We start from the raw sequence: 15,767 nt of genomic DNA on the forward strand, positions 1-15,767 counted from the left end.
CGAAGCTGCAAAAATAGCGGCTGTATTGTCCTGTTGTGAACACCAGTTCATTGTAATACATTGACATCAGGGGGAGAATCTGGTATGCATTAAAATGCTGTATATACGATGAATGGCTGGATGTTGTCTCATAAAACTTTTGCTTACAAACACCAGTACAGATCTTAAAACAGGAGATGGAATTTCTAAACCATTGAACTTGTTAAAGACCGTGACACAGGATCAGGAAATGAATAGATCACCAAAAATCACCACAAGAGCAACGACCTCCTCCAAATGGTGAAACCGGTTTATCTAACAATGATTTCCCTCTGCGTAATGCTAGATGCATGTTTCATAATAGAATGGCAGTCCCCACAAATCCTGATTCTTCATTATTCGAATCGGGGCACTAGTAGGTAGGCACAGCAGCCCAAAACTAAGCGCCAGTTTCTCACTGTGGTGTTTCAAAAGTTCTTTTACTCTTCCACATCATGAAGGTCATGTTCAGTCTCTACTTTATAACCAGGATCTTCACTTCCTCCACCAACTTATCTAATTTGGAATAAATTTCACTAATTCTTGGGTGATTGATCTCTCCAACCATAAAAGCATGGACCTTATCCTTGATTGCTATCCAACTCTACCCCTTTCGTTTTTCACCATGTTTCTTAAGAAATTTCCTTGCTCTCACAACTTCCTCCCTTTATTAGCCGCATAAATATTGGAGAGCAGAATATAGTTTCCAGCATTATCAGGTTCCATCTCAAACAAATGCTTAGCTGCTACCTCAGCTATTCAAGATTCCCATGGAACCTACAACAAGCTAAAGAGATCCCCATAGAAAGTGGCAACAAAAGGCATTCTGTATCAAATCGTAAGCTTCAGAAATCATTCCATCTCGGCCAAGGGTATCAACCATGCATGAATAGTGAATGACATTAGGTGATATATTGTGTTTTCTTACCATGAGATCAAAGTAGCTCTCTGCTTCATCGACCAAGCCCATATGGCTACATGCAGATAACACAGAATATTTCACTTCCTTAGGGTAAAGACTCATCTGCTGCATTTTCAAATGAAATCATTGCCTCCAAGGCACGAGCATGTTTAGAGAAGCCAGAAATCATTGTGTTCCAAGAAACACATTTTTCTTCTATACCGGTGAATACAGTGTAAGCGTCTTCGACGCTGCCACATTTAGCATACATGTCTATAAGAGAGGAAGCTATGATATGTTTGAACCAAATCCAGTTTTAGATATAATGGCATGCACCTGTTTTCCTTCATCAAAGCAGCTAGCCCCGAACAACCACATAACGGAAGAGAGTAAAACTGATCATTCTACTCCCATCATTTGAAATCTACGAAACAACAATAAAGCCTCCTCAAATAACTCATTTGAATGTACCCCACCACCATACAACTCCATGTAACAACACCTCTCCCGCTGCTCTCGAAACCCAGCTAGCATCCTTTACCAAACCAACTTTGCATAACATCAACCAATGCAGTTCCCACAAACATGTTTGAATCAACGGCAGCCTATAGCAAGCCATGCAGTAGTTTGCACACAGAAACAGCACAAATTGCAACAGAGGCGCAAAGACGCTTGAAATGGTGATTCACTAAACGAGCTTCCATTCCTTTGCATAAGCTTGAAAATTTAATGCTTCATGGGCTTCCCCGTTTTGGGCGTACGAACCAATCAATGTATTCCAAGAAACCAAGCTTCGTGCTAGCATTCCATCGAACACTTTGCGGGCGCTGGACAAAAGACCTGATTTACAATACAAGTTAATGAGAATGTTAGATGTTGTAGTGTCTTCTTGCAACCCGAAATGGATTGCCCGTACATGGCATGCTTTCCCATGGATGGCTGCTTTGTTCTTGCTTCGTGCTGCATTCCATCGAACACTTTGCGGGCGCTGGACAAAAGACCTGATTTACAATACAAGTTAATGAGAATGTTAGATGTTGTAGTGTCTTCTTGCAACCCAAAATGGATTGCCCGTACATGGCATGCTTTCCCATGGATGGCTGCTTTGTTTCTTGCGCATAACTGTAGAACAGCATGGAAATACGAAACCCACGTATTACACATTGTTCTCCATGAAAGGTTCTCTGGAGTCGGTGTCTCAAGTTGAACAGCAGCAGCAACTCCTACTGCAGAAAAATTCTTACAGCAGAGAGTAGAATACAAGGTGTTCATCTAACAGCTTACAACATAGCATGCACACGGCACAACTAGCGTAGTATAACGAACGTCGAATATATATATATATATATCAAAAAATGGGGCAGCGTAGTAATTGCAATAGCATCTCCAAGTGTTTATTTGAGAAATTATATTATTTTGAATTCAGATCAACATGCGGGGATAGCTCAGTTGGGAGAGCGTTAGACTGAAGATGTAAAGGTCACGTGTTCGATCCACGTTCACCGCATGAAGTTCCCTCCGTCCCTTTACATGCTATTTCCCTGATCGAAACAATAAAGGCCCACTTCGACTTGACCAACTCATTGGAAGAATCCAAAAAAACAATAAAGGTCAGGCCCTTAAATCATCATGAACATAAGTACAGAAGTAACTCCCATGTATTAAAAAATGATCTCCTAGCATATTATATCTATATTTATATATACAAAAAATTTAATGTTTCTTTTAAAATTTAACCATTAAGAATTTACCCTCATTAGGAGTATAGAAAAACAATATAAATATTAGATTTAAGTTTTATCTTTTTATAAATGCCAAAACAAAATACACACGGGGACTAGAGTTATATTTCTTCCTTGAAATTTTCATTTTAAAGGGGAAACTGTTATATTAATGTTAGAGATGTTTTAAGAATTCCCATAGCCTAGAATAATCAAAACATCAAATTCTGACAACTGCAATGTATAAAATATGTGCATAAGGTAAAAGGCCAAATTAACTTCTTTAAATTTTAATGAAATATAAAAATTAATAAAAATAAACATTCTTGGATTAGAGAACTAAATCAAAGGAGGAAAAAGAACCCTGGGCGATGCATAGAATAAGGAAATTTCAATTTTAAGAGTTATAAAACTGATGGATTTGGCAGGTAAAACATTTGAGTAACTGTAAATTAGGGGGGGGGATTGTTTTGCAAGCAACAAGTTTGTTTTCTTCTTTATGAGTAGCAATGGATGGAGATGATCACTTCAACTAGTCTTTTACTATATGGTTTACCGACCAAAAAGAATTAAAAAAATTTAACTACCTTTTTGCGTAAATTTCCAATTCCCAAACATAACTAAAACCTCCCTTGTTCCTTATAGTTGGAGATTGTTGGTTCAAAGGCACCTTGAAATGGCTTTGCTTATTCAAAGTTGAAACTTTTGTTCACACGCATGAAAGACATTGCAGCACAAACCCCGTTTCGTTTCCAGTACTTGTAAAAGCTAATTTTGTAAGAAAATTACCATGCTATGCAAACAAGTAACTTGTTTAGGTCTAGTCTATGTAGCTACATGCATGTGAAAACATGAATTTATTTTTCATGCAAATTCAACATGGAATTTCTTTTGATGTTGATTGAATCTTAATTTCATTAATAATATTGCTTTTATAATAATTAAATTTAATTAAACATAAATTTCTGAAGTTTAAGGATTAAAGGTGTTCTTTAGTTAACGGTGTTCCAAACATAAATGTTGATTGAATCACAAATGATTCTCAAGTCGCATAGGATTACTATTGTTTGAAGCTCTAGAAAAAAAAAGTGCAGTTGAGAAGGAAATTAACGTTATTATTGACACAATTTACATGATATCTTTGCATGAAACCCAGCAGTCTTCCCCGTCTTATGTTCATCACAAATAAGCTTAAAGAGTAAACCATCCCTACATTTGATTTTCTATCTTTGTCTCTCACTACATAGGGTAACCTAATTCATAATCCTGAAAGACCCCATTGGATTGAAGGAGCGAAGTTGAATCCCAAGAGTTGGAAGATGATGATTTTGCATCGAACTCAGTCGGCCACCAAATCAAGCTTTCCTTTGAACCATTCATGTCCTTGAACAATCCAGTACTTGATCAGCCATTTTTCTTCCTGGGGATAACCGGCTGTTTTGTTATTAAGAAACTCATCCAGCTCGCCCTGCAACTTCGAACTGCTTGAAAATCACCATTATTTCCGTTTCCCTTTGGCACAATCGTCGAATCCATCAAATTGTCTCCGGTTCCAAAAGGAACCGAGTCATCCGATGGAGATATTCCATCCAAAGAATTATCCAGCACTTCAAGCCCCTTGGCTTGAAATTTTTTGGATCATAGAGATCACCAACGCTTTGTTCATTTGCAGGCTGAGGGTTTTCCAAGAGAGGTTGCATAAGAAGGTTGGGGTTTCCATTGGATGCAGCAGCCTGCATGCTTTGGATCATCTTGTCTTGCAAGGGGTGAATGTTCTTAGGCCATAAAGCTGGATTGTTATAGAAAGAGAAAGGGTTGTGAAGTCCTTGAAGCTGCATATGAAGTTGGAGTCGTTCCAACGCTGAGTTGCTCAAACCGGAGAGAATTGATTATTATAGGAGGCTGAGCCAGTGGGCTGATGATCATTAGAGTCTTGATTGGAGGAGGAGAACCTATGGATGTTGTTAGATTGTTTGCGCCTCCCAAGTAGTTTCTTCTTTAATTTGGTATTCCAGTAGTTTTTGATATCATTATCAGTTCTCCCAGGCAGTTGTGCAGCAATTATGGACCACCTAAAAAAGTAGATCCAACTCAGTCAAGGGTATCCTCAACGAGAAAAGACGAAGCATGGAAGAACAAAGAGAGAATATCAGAACCTAGGGAATTGGAAAAAAAAAAACATAAGTAAAGAAGATCTAAATTATCTAACTGTAAAAGATGCAGCTTTGCATATAGTTTTCGTGAAGGGTATCTATCGAGGACAAAGAATAAGAAGACAAGCAATCAAAGCCTAAAGTTTGAGAGGAAAAAGAAAAGACTGGATGCATTACCTGCTTCCAATACTTATATAGAGACTGCAGATGATGTTGTCTTCTTCTTCAGAGAACCCACCATGCTTAATGTTTGGCCTCAAATAATTCAGCCATCGGAGCCTGCAACTCTTCCCACATCTTTTAAGGCCTATGAAATATTACCCAACAAATACAAAAGGTCAAGTTAAATCAAAATCTTTTGACAACATGCAAATAAGCTCCCACCATATATATATATATATATAATTCAAACAAAGTTTTATGTAGGGTAACTAGGGGATATATATATACCAATTTTCTGAGGAAGAGCAATCCAATTGCCTCCAGTGCCATACTGTTCGATATAAGCCTTGAGCTTAGCATCTTCTTCAGGTGACCATGGTCCTTTCTTCACGTTAGCTTTGTCACAGCAGGAGCTCGACCCATGTCTTCTTTCTTCTTCTTCTTCGTTTGTTTCTTCAAAGCAAAGAAAAAGCTGGTTAGATTTTGGGGGAAATGGGGGAAAGGAGAGAGCTGGATTTTATAGGTGAGAAATTTTGGGTGACGTGAGGCATTTTGTTCCCATAAAATGCTTAATTTTTTATCAGGGCCTAACGAATTACAAGTTGGCTACTTAGGGTTGCTGTGTAAATGAATTTAAAATTATAAATGAAGGCAATATTTTAAATAAAGCAATGAAGAAAATGCCAAAGAGATTGAGTATTCAAAACCTTTTTAATTAGAAGCACCACCACTCATTGACCTTGGTTTCCTTTCTATAATATTTTCCCTTGGTTTTATTAAGCTAACAAAGGGAAGAAAAGGGTCCCCGGAACCCCAACTGCATAGAAATTAACATGAGGAAAACTATCAAATTTTCAAAAGCATATAACATTTTAAACATACATTTAAATTATAGATTTTAACACATATTTCTTTGATTATCCCGTGTTTATCATAATCATGCATAACATTTGATTATAATAATTAATTACGATATATTATGATAGTATGAAGATAATTAGAATCGTAAAACTAATAACAAGTAATCGATAAATTAAGATTTAAAAGTAAGAAGAAGAAAAAAGCATGTTTGTGCTTGTCTTTTCTCTTAACCCTAGAATCTATGCGTTGACATATAAACACTTGCGTTTCATCATCAATAAGACCAAAGCTTAAGAGTCCTTTGAGTGAGAGCTGGTAAAGGGTGGGATCAGTGGGTTGATAACAAGATAAGCTTAGATTGTTGTGCATACTATATTAATAAGGTGGAATGATTGATGCTAATTGCAAACTAATTTGATTGCTTTACTGAAATATTTCAATTAGACCAACTTTTGGTTTAACATATAATATACATTTAGAGTATAATACATTAACAAAGGTACAAAATGTTGGTTGACTTTTGTTTATGGGAAACTAATTTCTTCTTGCTTGGCTCTGTTTCCCATATAATTGATTCAAACCTAATGTATAATCCACTTGTTTTGTGGGAAACACAATTGGAATTGGGTAGTTTTGATTTGGATTAAGGTGTTAATAAAACTGGTTAATTAACTATAGAATAATAAGCTTAGAGAAAGGAGTAAGGTAAAGTTAATGTACTTTACTAGGCATTCTTCTTCTTCTAGGGATTGGGTCTTCTAGTTTGCCTTTTTGACCACTTCGTTTAGTTCTAGGCTCTATAACCTAAGTGTTTAACATATTAATTATCTGTCGATATTTTTTGGTTCAAGCTTTCTTCTTTATCCTCTCACTCGTTGTAATTTTTTAAATTACCATAAGATTAGCTCTTGTTTGCTTAGTGTGCTAAGAGGGATAATATCTAATTAATTATTTTGTGTATGTATTAGGGTGAATATTAGGCGTGATATAGTAAGGACAATAGCTAAGTTCAAACAAAGCTCTTGCTTTATCAAATTTTGCTTATTTTATTAATCCCTAAAATCGCCACCTGTCACTTCACCCAAGGGATAATGTAGATAAGACTGGAGATATAACCCAGAAATTAACAACGTTAATTATTGATAATGCATGCAATTACTGGACTTTTCATATACACCATAACACTTGTTTAATTCTTTTAGTGCGGAATGTGACACTGATTCTTTACATTATTAACGTATCAACCATGTCAATATTTTTACCTTCTGCCTCGTGTCACATCGGTTATATTTCAATTGTTGTTTACCTGGAAAATTTCTACTAATTGGATCACTTTCTACCTTAATTATTAAGGGTTTTTCTTTCAATTTTATAAATAGTCCTCATTTCTACCTTAATTATTAAGGGTTTTATTTTTATCAATTTTATAAAATTATCCTCACTTTCTACCCTAATTATTAAGGGCCTCTAAATTTTTTAACTTTATAAAATAGTCATCACTTTCTACTTTTATAATTGAAGGCTCCTAATTTTATTTAGATTTTATAAAATAGTTTCAGTTTCTACCTTTATAACTGAGGCATCCTATTTTTTTCTAATTCTATAAAATTCTCAATTTCTCATCCCTTTCTCTATCTCTCTCATTTATTCATTCAACTTTGAATTAAATCAAATCATATTTTTCTCTCTTTTTTTTAATCTCATTCTTCAATTTATCAAATAGCATTTTAACTGTTAGTCTTCTTCAATCTTAATTTATCGGTAAAACAATATATTATTCTTTATTTTTTTTTTTATTGTTCAAAATCAAGCTCCATATCATACTTACATAAAAAAATTATTCTCACTTAGTTGTATTTAAGGTGTTTTCTTAACAAAACAATGAAAATAATGTGTTTAACAAAATTTAATCATTTTCTATGATTTATTAAAATACTATTAAATTGATTGTTCAAAGTAATAGAATATATTCTAATTTTATCGGCCTATATTTGAATTATTGCTCATGGCCTCAAAAATATCTTAGATGACTTTGATTAAGATTGATTTCAATACATATGATATTATAATAACATTTAGGGTTTCATCCTTATGATCTTAGTTATCTGGTTACTAACGTAGATGGAGACCATGCATAGTCAAATTAAATGCCCGCCTCTATAGTTGTAAACCCTAGATGACATTAACTCATAAATTGTTTAATCATTTGGAAAACTAAAATTCTTTATATGTCACATTCCACGTAGTTTCCATTTTATGGACTCCAAAGTTTGCTTAAATAATTTATTATATTCAATTGCACAAAAAATGATGATAAAAGGATAAAGGTTTATGAAGCTATGCAAATGAAACATTGACGATAAAGTTCAAAATGACGATTTATTCATTTTCTTAATATTTTTAATTTCAATTTTGAAAATTGATATTGTGGCCACCTGAGACTTAATATCGCTACCATTAACTTTTAATAGTTGATTGAATTTATGAAGAGTTTATTAATCAAACCATCAACTCTTTTGTTACAATAAGAAACGTAAAGAATTTATTGAGTGATTCTAATGATTAAAGAGAGTGTTATTCTCTCTTAAAATTATGGATTTCGGCAGTTATGTATGTAGAGTGTATATGTTGTTAATGGTTAAATAAAATTATGAACAAATACTACCTTATAATTATTCACGACTATTTTTTTTTTAAGAGGATACTTTGTATTAAGAAAGTTGTTCACGACTATTCAAAGGGGAAAAAACAAAAAACTTCAATAACTAATCATAGAATTACCCCTTTAATTTTTTAAAAAAGTCAACGACACATGAAAAACTTTGACTTGTAAATTAAAAGTCTTCTCCGCGTATTAGGTGCATGCATGGTCATGAGAATAAAATGTAGCCAATAGAAACTTCCAGAGAATTGCCACATTTCAGTCATATTGGTATAATTTTATGTTATTATGCGCTTTAATTGTTATATAAAATTTAGTATCATTTAATTATGAGCTTGATAAAAAAATATTTTTAAATCAAAATATTATTATAAACATATCACTTCACCATTAAAATTAAAACAAACAGTACATGTGTCTCGGTATAATAATATTTTAGTTATAACTTGTATATTATCAATTTTATCTTAATTTAAAAAATTAATCCTTCATATTAAAAATTATAGTAATTTATTATTTTTTTTACAGTATTATTAAATCAAACGAACTCATTGGATCAAGTAGTGGTTGAATAATTGTACTTTTCTATAAAACAATAATAAATTATTATTAAAACAAACATTTAATGTGTTTTGGTATAATAATAATTTTAACTTAAAAGTAAATATTTTTTCGTGCCGCATAATACTTTATATTGCCCTTTAGTTAGTTTTATGATACAGAAATAAAGTAAATGGCGTCAGAGTGTTGACTCCATGGGGTAGCGCAACAGGGAGTTGTTGATGTCGTTGGCATTGCCATGCTAAATCCTACTTAATTCATTTACCTCATTCTTTAATCATTATCGTAAGTATTATAAACCCTTCAATGCCACGCTAACTTCATGCACATTATATAATAAAAAGAAGTTTTAGCTGAGGAATAAAGTCAATCCGGTGTTGGGTTATTTTGATTTGCAATAATCTCTTGTCAGTGAAAGTGGGACATGCAGAGCATAGAGATACCAAAAACTCTGGTGATAGAGCATATATTTTAAGTTAAAAATTTGGATTATATTGTTAGAATTAAATTTTATATATTTTAATAACAGATATAATAATTTTATGTCAATTATTTTTAAAAATATTAACTTTTTTAATGTTTTTATATAAATTTATTTAATTTTTCAATAATTTCGGGGGGCGTCGAATACTAAGGTAGCTCGGCCATATATTTGCATGGTATTGTTTTAGTTAATTTTGATAGAGTAGGTGAGTCCCTCTTCTCCAACGACCAGAGTTGGATTTAAGATAATCCCCCGACAGAAATCAAGCATAAATTACCTACTAGTGTAGAAAAAAGTTCAATAATTACCGTAAACTCGTGTACAGATCTTCTAAGCAACAGGAATCTCACAGCCACATTCACCCGTAATTAATAGGGATGGACAGGAGGAGTCTGATGATGCAGTCACCCTCCTAAAATTTTTAAATTAATATATTTTTAATATTTTAGTTATATTTTCAATTGATAATGTCGTAGATGTCTTTTGGTTAGACCCGAAATTGAACTTCAACTTGAATGGATTGGGTTAGAGTCACCACCGACTATTTTAAAACGAATTTAGGTGGGTCAGACATCATCTTACCTGATCTGCGTTTTACCAGAAACGTGTCGGGTTCGGGAGTCGGTTACGATCAAGGAATGATCAACACCCTTGAACAGCCCTTTCAGTATCAATTAATTTACCGGTTGTCTTAGTTGCGAAAAGTTGAAAATTTAAATTAAAATTTAAATTACCTGATTCGAATTACTCACCTTTGATCGATTGAAATTATCACTGTAAGTATCAAAAAATGTTAGATGGTAAAATAAAAATAAATACGAGGTAGCAAAGGGAAATATATATATATATATATATATATATATATATAGATATAAATATAATAATAAAACAAAACGTACGACAAAAATAAACAACAGTTAGTAAAAAAATAATAGAAATAATAAATAAGTAAAATAATAATATATAAAAAGGTTAGTTAAAAAAAAAATAAATAAATACATAAGAATAAAAATGAAAATAAAATAAATGAGAAAAATAGTATAATATAATAGTAAGAAATAAAAAAACCAAAAAAAAATAGAAAAATATAACTAAAACATATATATAAAAGAAATGTTAAAAGGGAAATAAAAAATGAAAAGAGGTTTTAAAAATAATAATATAATAAATAATGATACTAATAAAAAATCTAAATTAGGACTAAAATAATTGAAATCTAAATCTAACGATTCAATTTAAAATGAAAGTTCTAGGATCAAAATGAATTGGATGCATAATATAATGCCACACTTAAAGGAAAAATAAAGCTAACATAATTCATCAAATATCAAATGACCAAATAAGTAATTTTCCCGATATATTACAATTGGTGTGCTCCACTTGCTATGTCAGATCAAAGCCGGGTCGTTCTGCGGTGCGGCGCCTAAAAAACGGCTAATATACGGCGTGACCGGTTAAACAAGTGACCGGTTAAAATTTAGACCGGTTATGTTATATTATTTAACCGGAAATATTATAAAGTACAATAACATACTAGGTAGCGCTTATATAATGTAATAGGTAGCGCTTATATTTACCTATTTATAAGTAACCACCATATTTATACCGATAGCATTGCAAATTTACCTATTACATTATATTATGAAAGTGTCCATACTTTTTATAAAAAGGATCGATACTTTAACAGTGTTTCATGTTTTCCACCTACAATATTGATTTAATAATTTCATTTGCACAAAAAATTATTTGATTGTTTTGATATTTTATAAAATATTATTTAGAATTTTTAATTTAATAATAATATATACCGTAACGTAAAAAATAAATCATTAGACGCCTATAATTACTAAATTAATATCTTAAAACTCACTCAAAAGATAACCTTAAATTAATGTTTTCCACAGTGAAAAAAGTATGGACACTTTTATAAAAAGGATAGACACTTTACAATATAACCATTACCTATTACATTATAAACGATACCTATTACATTATATAAGGGCTACCTATTACATCATATGTTTACCTATTATATTGAAATGTCCATACTTTTTATAAAAAGGATCGATACTTTTTTTAAAACTTATGTAATTTATGTTTCAATTTTTTAACAGTGTACTGCGAATTTAAAATGATAATATACTTGTAGTTATTGTACATACCTAAATATGTACTGCGAATTTAATGTTGTACCACCCTTTAACTACAGAAACATGTTCAAAATGAACCTTCGTTTACATATCCATCAACTCCTGGAGCACTGAACTTGCACAACAAAATTTTTGCCATGGATAATACTGAGTAGACAATGTTAAGCCAACCGAGGAATGCCATGAAGTACATAATGTTGATGAATCTGACAGATTGGTTGGTCAGCTCTTCTGTTCACGTGATCAAGCTTGGCACTTTTACAAGGGATTCGCCGGGAACATGGGTTTAGTGCACGTAAGGGAACAACACGGCTTGACGTGGAAGGGAATGTGAAGACACAAGAATTTTGTTGTTCCAAAGAAGGGTTTCGAGTATCAAAAGTCAATACTGGATCGTCAACGTGCTCATACGCCAGTCACAAGAACATGATGTAAGGCTAGAGTCGTAGTTACAGCAACAAATACAAACGATCAGTGGGTTATAAGTAAGTCTGATCAGAAACATAATCATGCATTGTGCACATGCTATGACACCATTTATGCGTTCTAATCGAGCTGTAAGTAAGGCTGATATCGATGAGGCAACAACATTGAAAGAGGTCGGTGTTGGCACGTCACAAGTAATGAACTATTTAACGCAGCAGGCAGGGGGCTATCATAATGTTGGATTTACACATAAAGACCTCTACAATGCACTTCAAAGAGGTAAAGCAAAGGAAATCGTCGATGGGGATGTGAATGCGCTTATTGCCTACTTTGATTATAAGAACATGATGATCCCGGGTTTTTATGACATACTCGGTAGACGAATCGGGGGCATTGTATAATCTTATTTGGTCGGATTCTACATCGAGATCGGATTACACATGCTTCGGTGATGTAATTGCGTTCGACACAACGTACAAAGATAATTTGTATGGTCGACCAATTATGCCTATTGTTGGTGTCAATCATCACCATAACACAATTGTGTTTGCCACTGCCATAATCGCTGACGAAACGTCTCAATCTTTCGAGTGGGTGCTACAGAATTTTTTAGAAGCCATGATGAATAAATCACCTATTTCTGTTGTAACCGATGGGGATAGGGCAATGCAGAGGGCTATCAAATCTGTTATCCCTTATGCTAAGCACAGATTATGTTCTTGGCATCTTTCTCGCAATGCACAAGCTAACATTGGTGACCCAAAGTTTACAGCAGCATTCTCAAAATGCATGGCTTCCTGGTGGACAACCAAGGAATTGATATTCAATGGCGTTCGATTGTTTCAGAATTCAACGTCCAAAAGCATCCATGGGTGATTGAGAAGGGAAATACGACACTTATGGGCACAAGCATATCTAACCGGTCATTTCTTTGCCAATATTCGCTCAACACAAGGTGCGAGTCTATGAATGCTTCACTAGCTATTGCACTGAAACACAAGAAGACATATTTAGATGTTGTTCGTGCAATTGAAGATGGAATTAGTAGAATGCGTATGAACGAGTTGAAAGCGGATTACTTAAGTTCCCATACGAAGCCCTTCCAGATCACAAAACTGGTCGACCTTGAAAGCCATGCCGCTGCGATTTTTACCCCGAATCTTTTCGTGTGTTCCAAGATGAACTTACACGGGAGACATTGTACCGGATTGAGGCAGAGATTAAGTCCTTATCAGATGAATGTCAACATTATATTTTGTCAAAGTACGCAGAAAAAAAATAGGAAATTTGAAATTAGTTTTGATTCTCGTACGAAACTCTAATTTGCTCCTGCAAAAAATTCGAGACCGTTGGACTTCCGTGTCGCCATCAACTTCACATTTTGAAGCAATTGGACTACACATATTTGCCCGGACTTTGATTCAAAGTAGGTGGACTAATGATGCGAAGGCTTCTGCACCCAGCTATGTTGATTTGAATGTGTCTCCAGAAGTGATGCAAATGGCAAGGTTCGCTGCTCTACGTTCAACGTCAAGTAGGTTATGCTACATTGCATCAAAGACAGACGAGTCTTTCAAACCGCAAGAGATGAGATGAAAAAAAAAAATAGAAGAATTAGAAAACTCGTTTGGTTTGAATCATTCAGTCAACCAGAGCATTGTAGTAAACAATGTTCGTGACCCTCAACGAAAACAACGCAAGCGAAAAGAAGTGCCGAAGAACAAGGTCGAGAAGCAAATTAGGCGATGTGGGTACTGCAACGGTGAGGGGCATAAAAAACTAACATGTCCTCAAGTCAAGCTTAGTTGAGTACAAGCACACAGCCTACATCAACTGATTTTTTCAAGACGGAATGGAATGACAACGATCTCCATATAATATATCGTAAGTATCAACATCACTCCTATTGTATGTACATATAAATATTTTGAATGAAGGAAGAAAAACCGCGTTACTTCAAATTACCGACACTTTTTTAAATGGTATGGACATAAAGTACCGACACAATATTAAAAAGTGTCGATACCGGTTGTAGACCTATTCGCTCATAAAACCGGTATATTTATACCGGTTATATTACAAAATTATCTATTACATTATAATTATGGGTTCCGATGTGTAAAATGTCGACACTTTTTTAAATTGTATCGACACATTTTTCTTCCAATATGGACATAAAGTACCGACACAATATTAAAAAGTGTCGATACCGGTTGTAGACCTATTCGCTCATAAAACCGGTATATTTATACCGGTTATATTACAAAATTATCTATTACATTATAATTATGGGTTCCGATGTGTAAAATGTCGACACTTTTTTAAATTGTATCGACACATTTTTCTTTCAATATGGACATAAAGTACCGACACAATATTAAAAGTGTCGATATAGGTTGTAGACCTATTCGCGCATAAGACCGGTATATTATACGGTTATATTACAAAATTATCTATTACATTATAATATGGGTTCCGATGTGTAAAATGTCGACACTTTTTTAAATTATATCGACACAATTTTCTTCCAATATGGACATAAAGTACCGACAATATTAAAAAGTGTCGATATAGGTTGTAGACCTATTCGCGCATAAGACCGGTATATTTATACGGTTATATTACAAAATTATCTATTTTATTATAATGTTGAAAGTGTCCATACTTTTTATAAAAAGGATCGAAACTTTTTTAAAGATATGTAATTTATGTTTCAATATTTTTTAAGTATGTTTCATGTTTTCCACCTACAATATTAATTTAATAATTTCATTTGCACAAAAAATTAGTTGATTGTGTTGATATTTATAAAATAATATTAAGAATTTTTAATTTAACAATAATATATACCGTAACGTAAAAAATTAATCATTAGACGCCTATAATTACTAAATTAATATCTTAAAACTCACTCAAATGTATATGTACACATAGAAGCAAATATGGAATAATTAATGAAAATATACATACAATATAATCACACCAAAATTTAAATACACAAGAATGTTCAAATAATGTACCGACAAACAAAATTAATCCGATGAAAAAGGGTTGTTTCTAACGAAGTCCGGAACATTAGAGGCCTTCAACAAATTTTCCAAATACTCTCGTATGTTTCCGCCTTTTTCTGAGGACATACATAAATAATTTCAATTATCAAACTAATGAGGTGCAATTTTACTAACAATAAATTAAATTCGCATAAGCATGAATAAATTTGTGTCATACCTAGAGCTTTGTCGTTCGAATGGGAAGCAGCGTCAAAGGTATGTGGACATATGTAATTGTATTTCTATATAAACACATAAGTTGTTAAAATAATCAATGTCTGAACACCTGTTCAACTGATCAGAAACATATTGCATAAATGCAACCTACCGGATTATAAATCATTTTTTCCGCTGAATCATCGACCAAAAGTGTATTTAGCTCGTTAAAATCTGGACACGCGTTCCAAACATCATTGAGATCTTTACAATAGGTAACAGAATCGTATGTTTGCATTTTTTTTGATCCTGTTCACAAACAGTCGAACATAAATATGTAGGAATCATAGACAAGGAAAAGTCAGCAAACTGTAATGACATTCATCTTACCCACACGAATAGAAAATGCTCGGAAAATACAGGTAGTTTCTCAAGTACACGGTCGACGTTATGCCTGAGATT

The 15,767-nt window shown here is 33.3% G+C and overlaps 1 non-coding gene and 2 pseudogenes across 1 annotated transcript; 1 reads left to right on the forward strand and 2 right to left on the reverse strand.

Annotated features, from left to right (window-relative positions):
• Positions 1-238: 238 nt before the first annotated feature.
• LOC120218961 lies at positions 239-2,191 on the reverse strand (annotated as a pseudogene).
• A 162-nt stretch (positions 2,192-2,353) lies between these two features.
• On the forward strand, positions 2,354-2,426 carry TRNAF-GAA. The gene has a single exon. It is a non-coding gene; the product is annotated as a tRNA-Phe (tRNA).
• Positions 2,427-3,757: 1,331 nt separating this feature from the next.
• The window catches only part of LOC120218962, a 30,128-nt pseudogene continuing 18,118 nt past the window's right edge, over positions 3,758-15,767 (reverse strand).

The sequence above is a fragment of the Hibiscus syriacus genome, unplaced genomic scaffold (genome assembly GCF_006381635.1).
Source record: "Hibiscus syriacus cultivar Baekdansim isolate YM2019G1 unplaced genomic scaffold, ASM638163v2 tig00110202_pilon, whole genome shotgun sequence".
Classification (NCBI taxonomy): Eukaryota; Viridiplantae; Streptophyta; class Magnoliopsida; order Malvales; family Malvaceae; genus Hibiscus; species Hibiscus syriacus.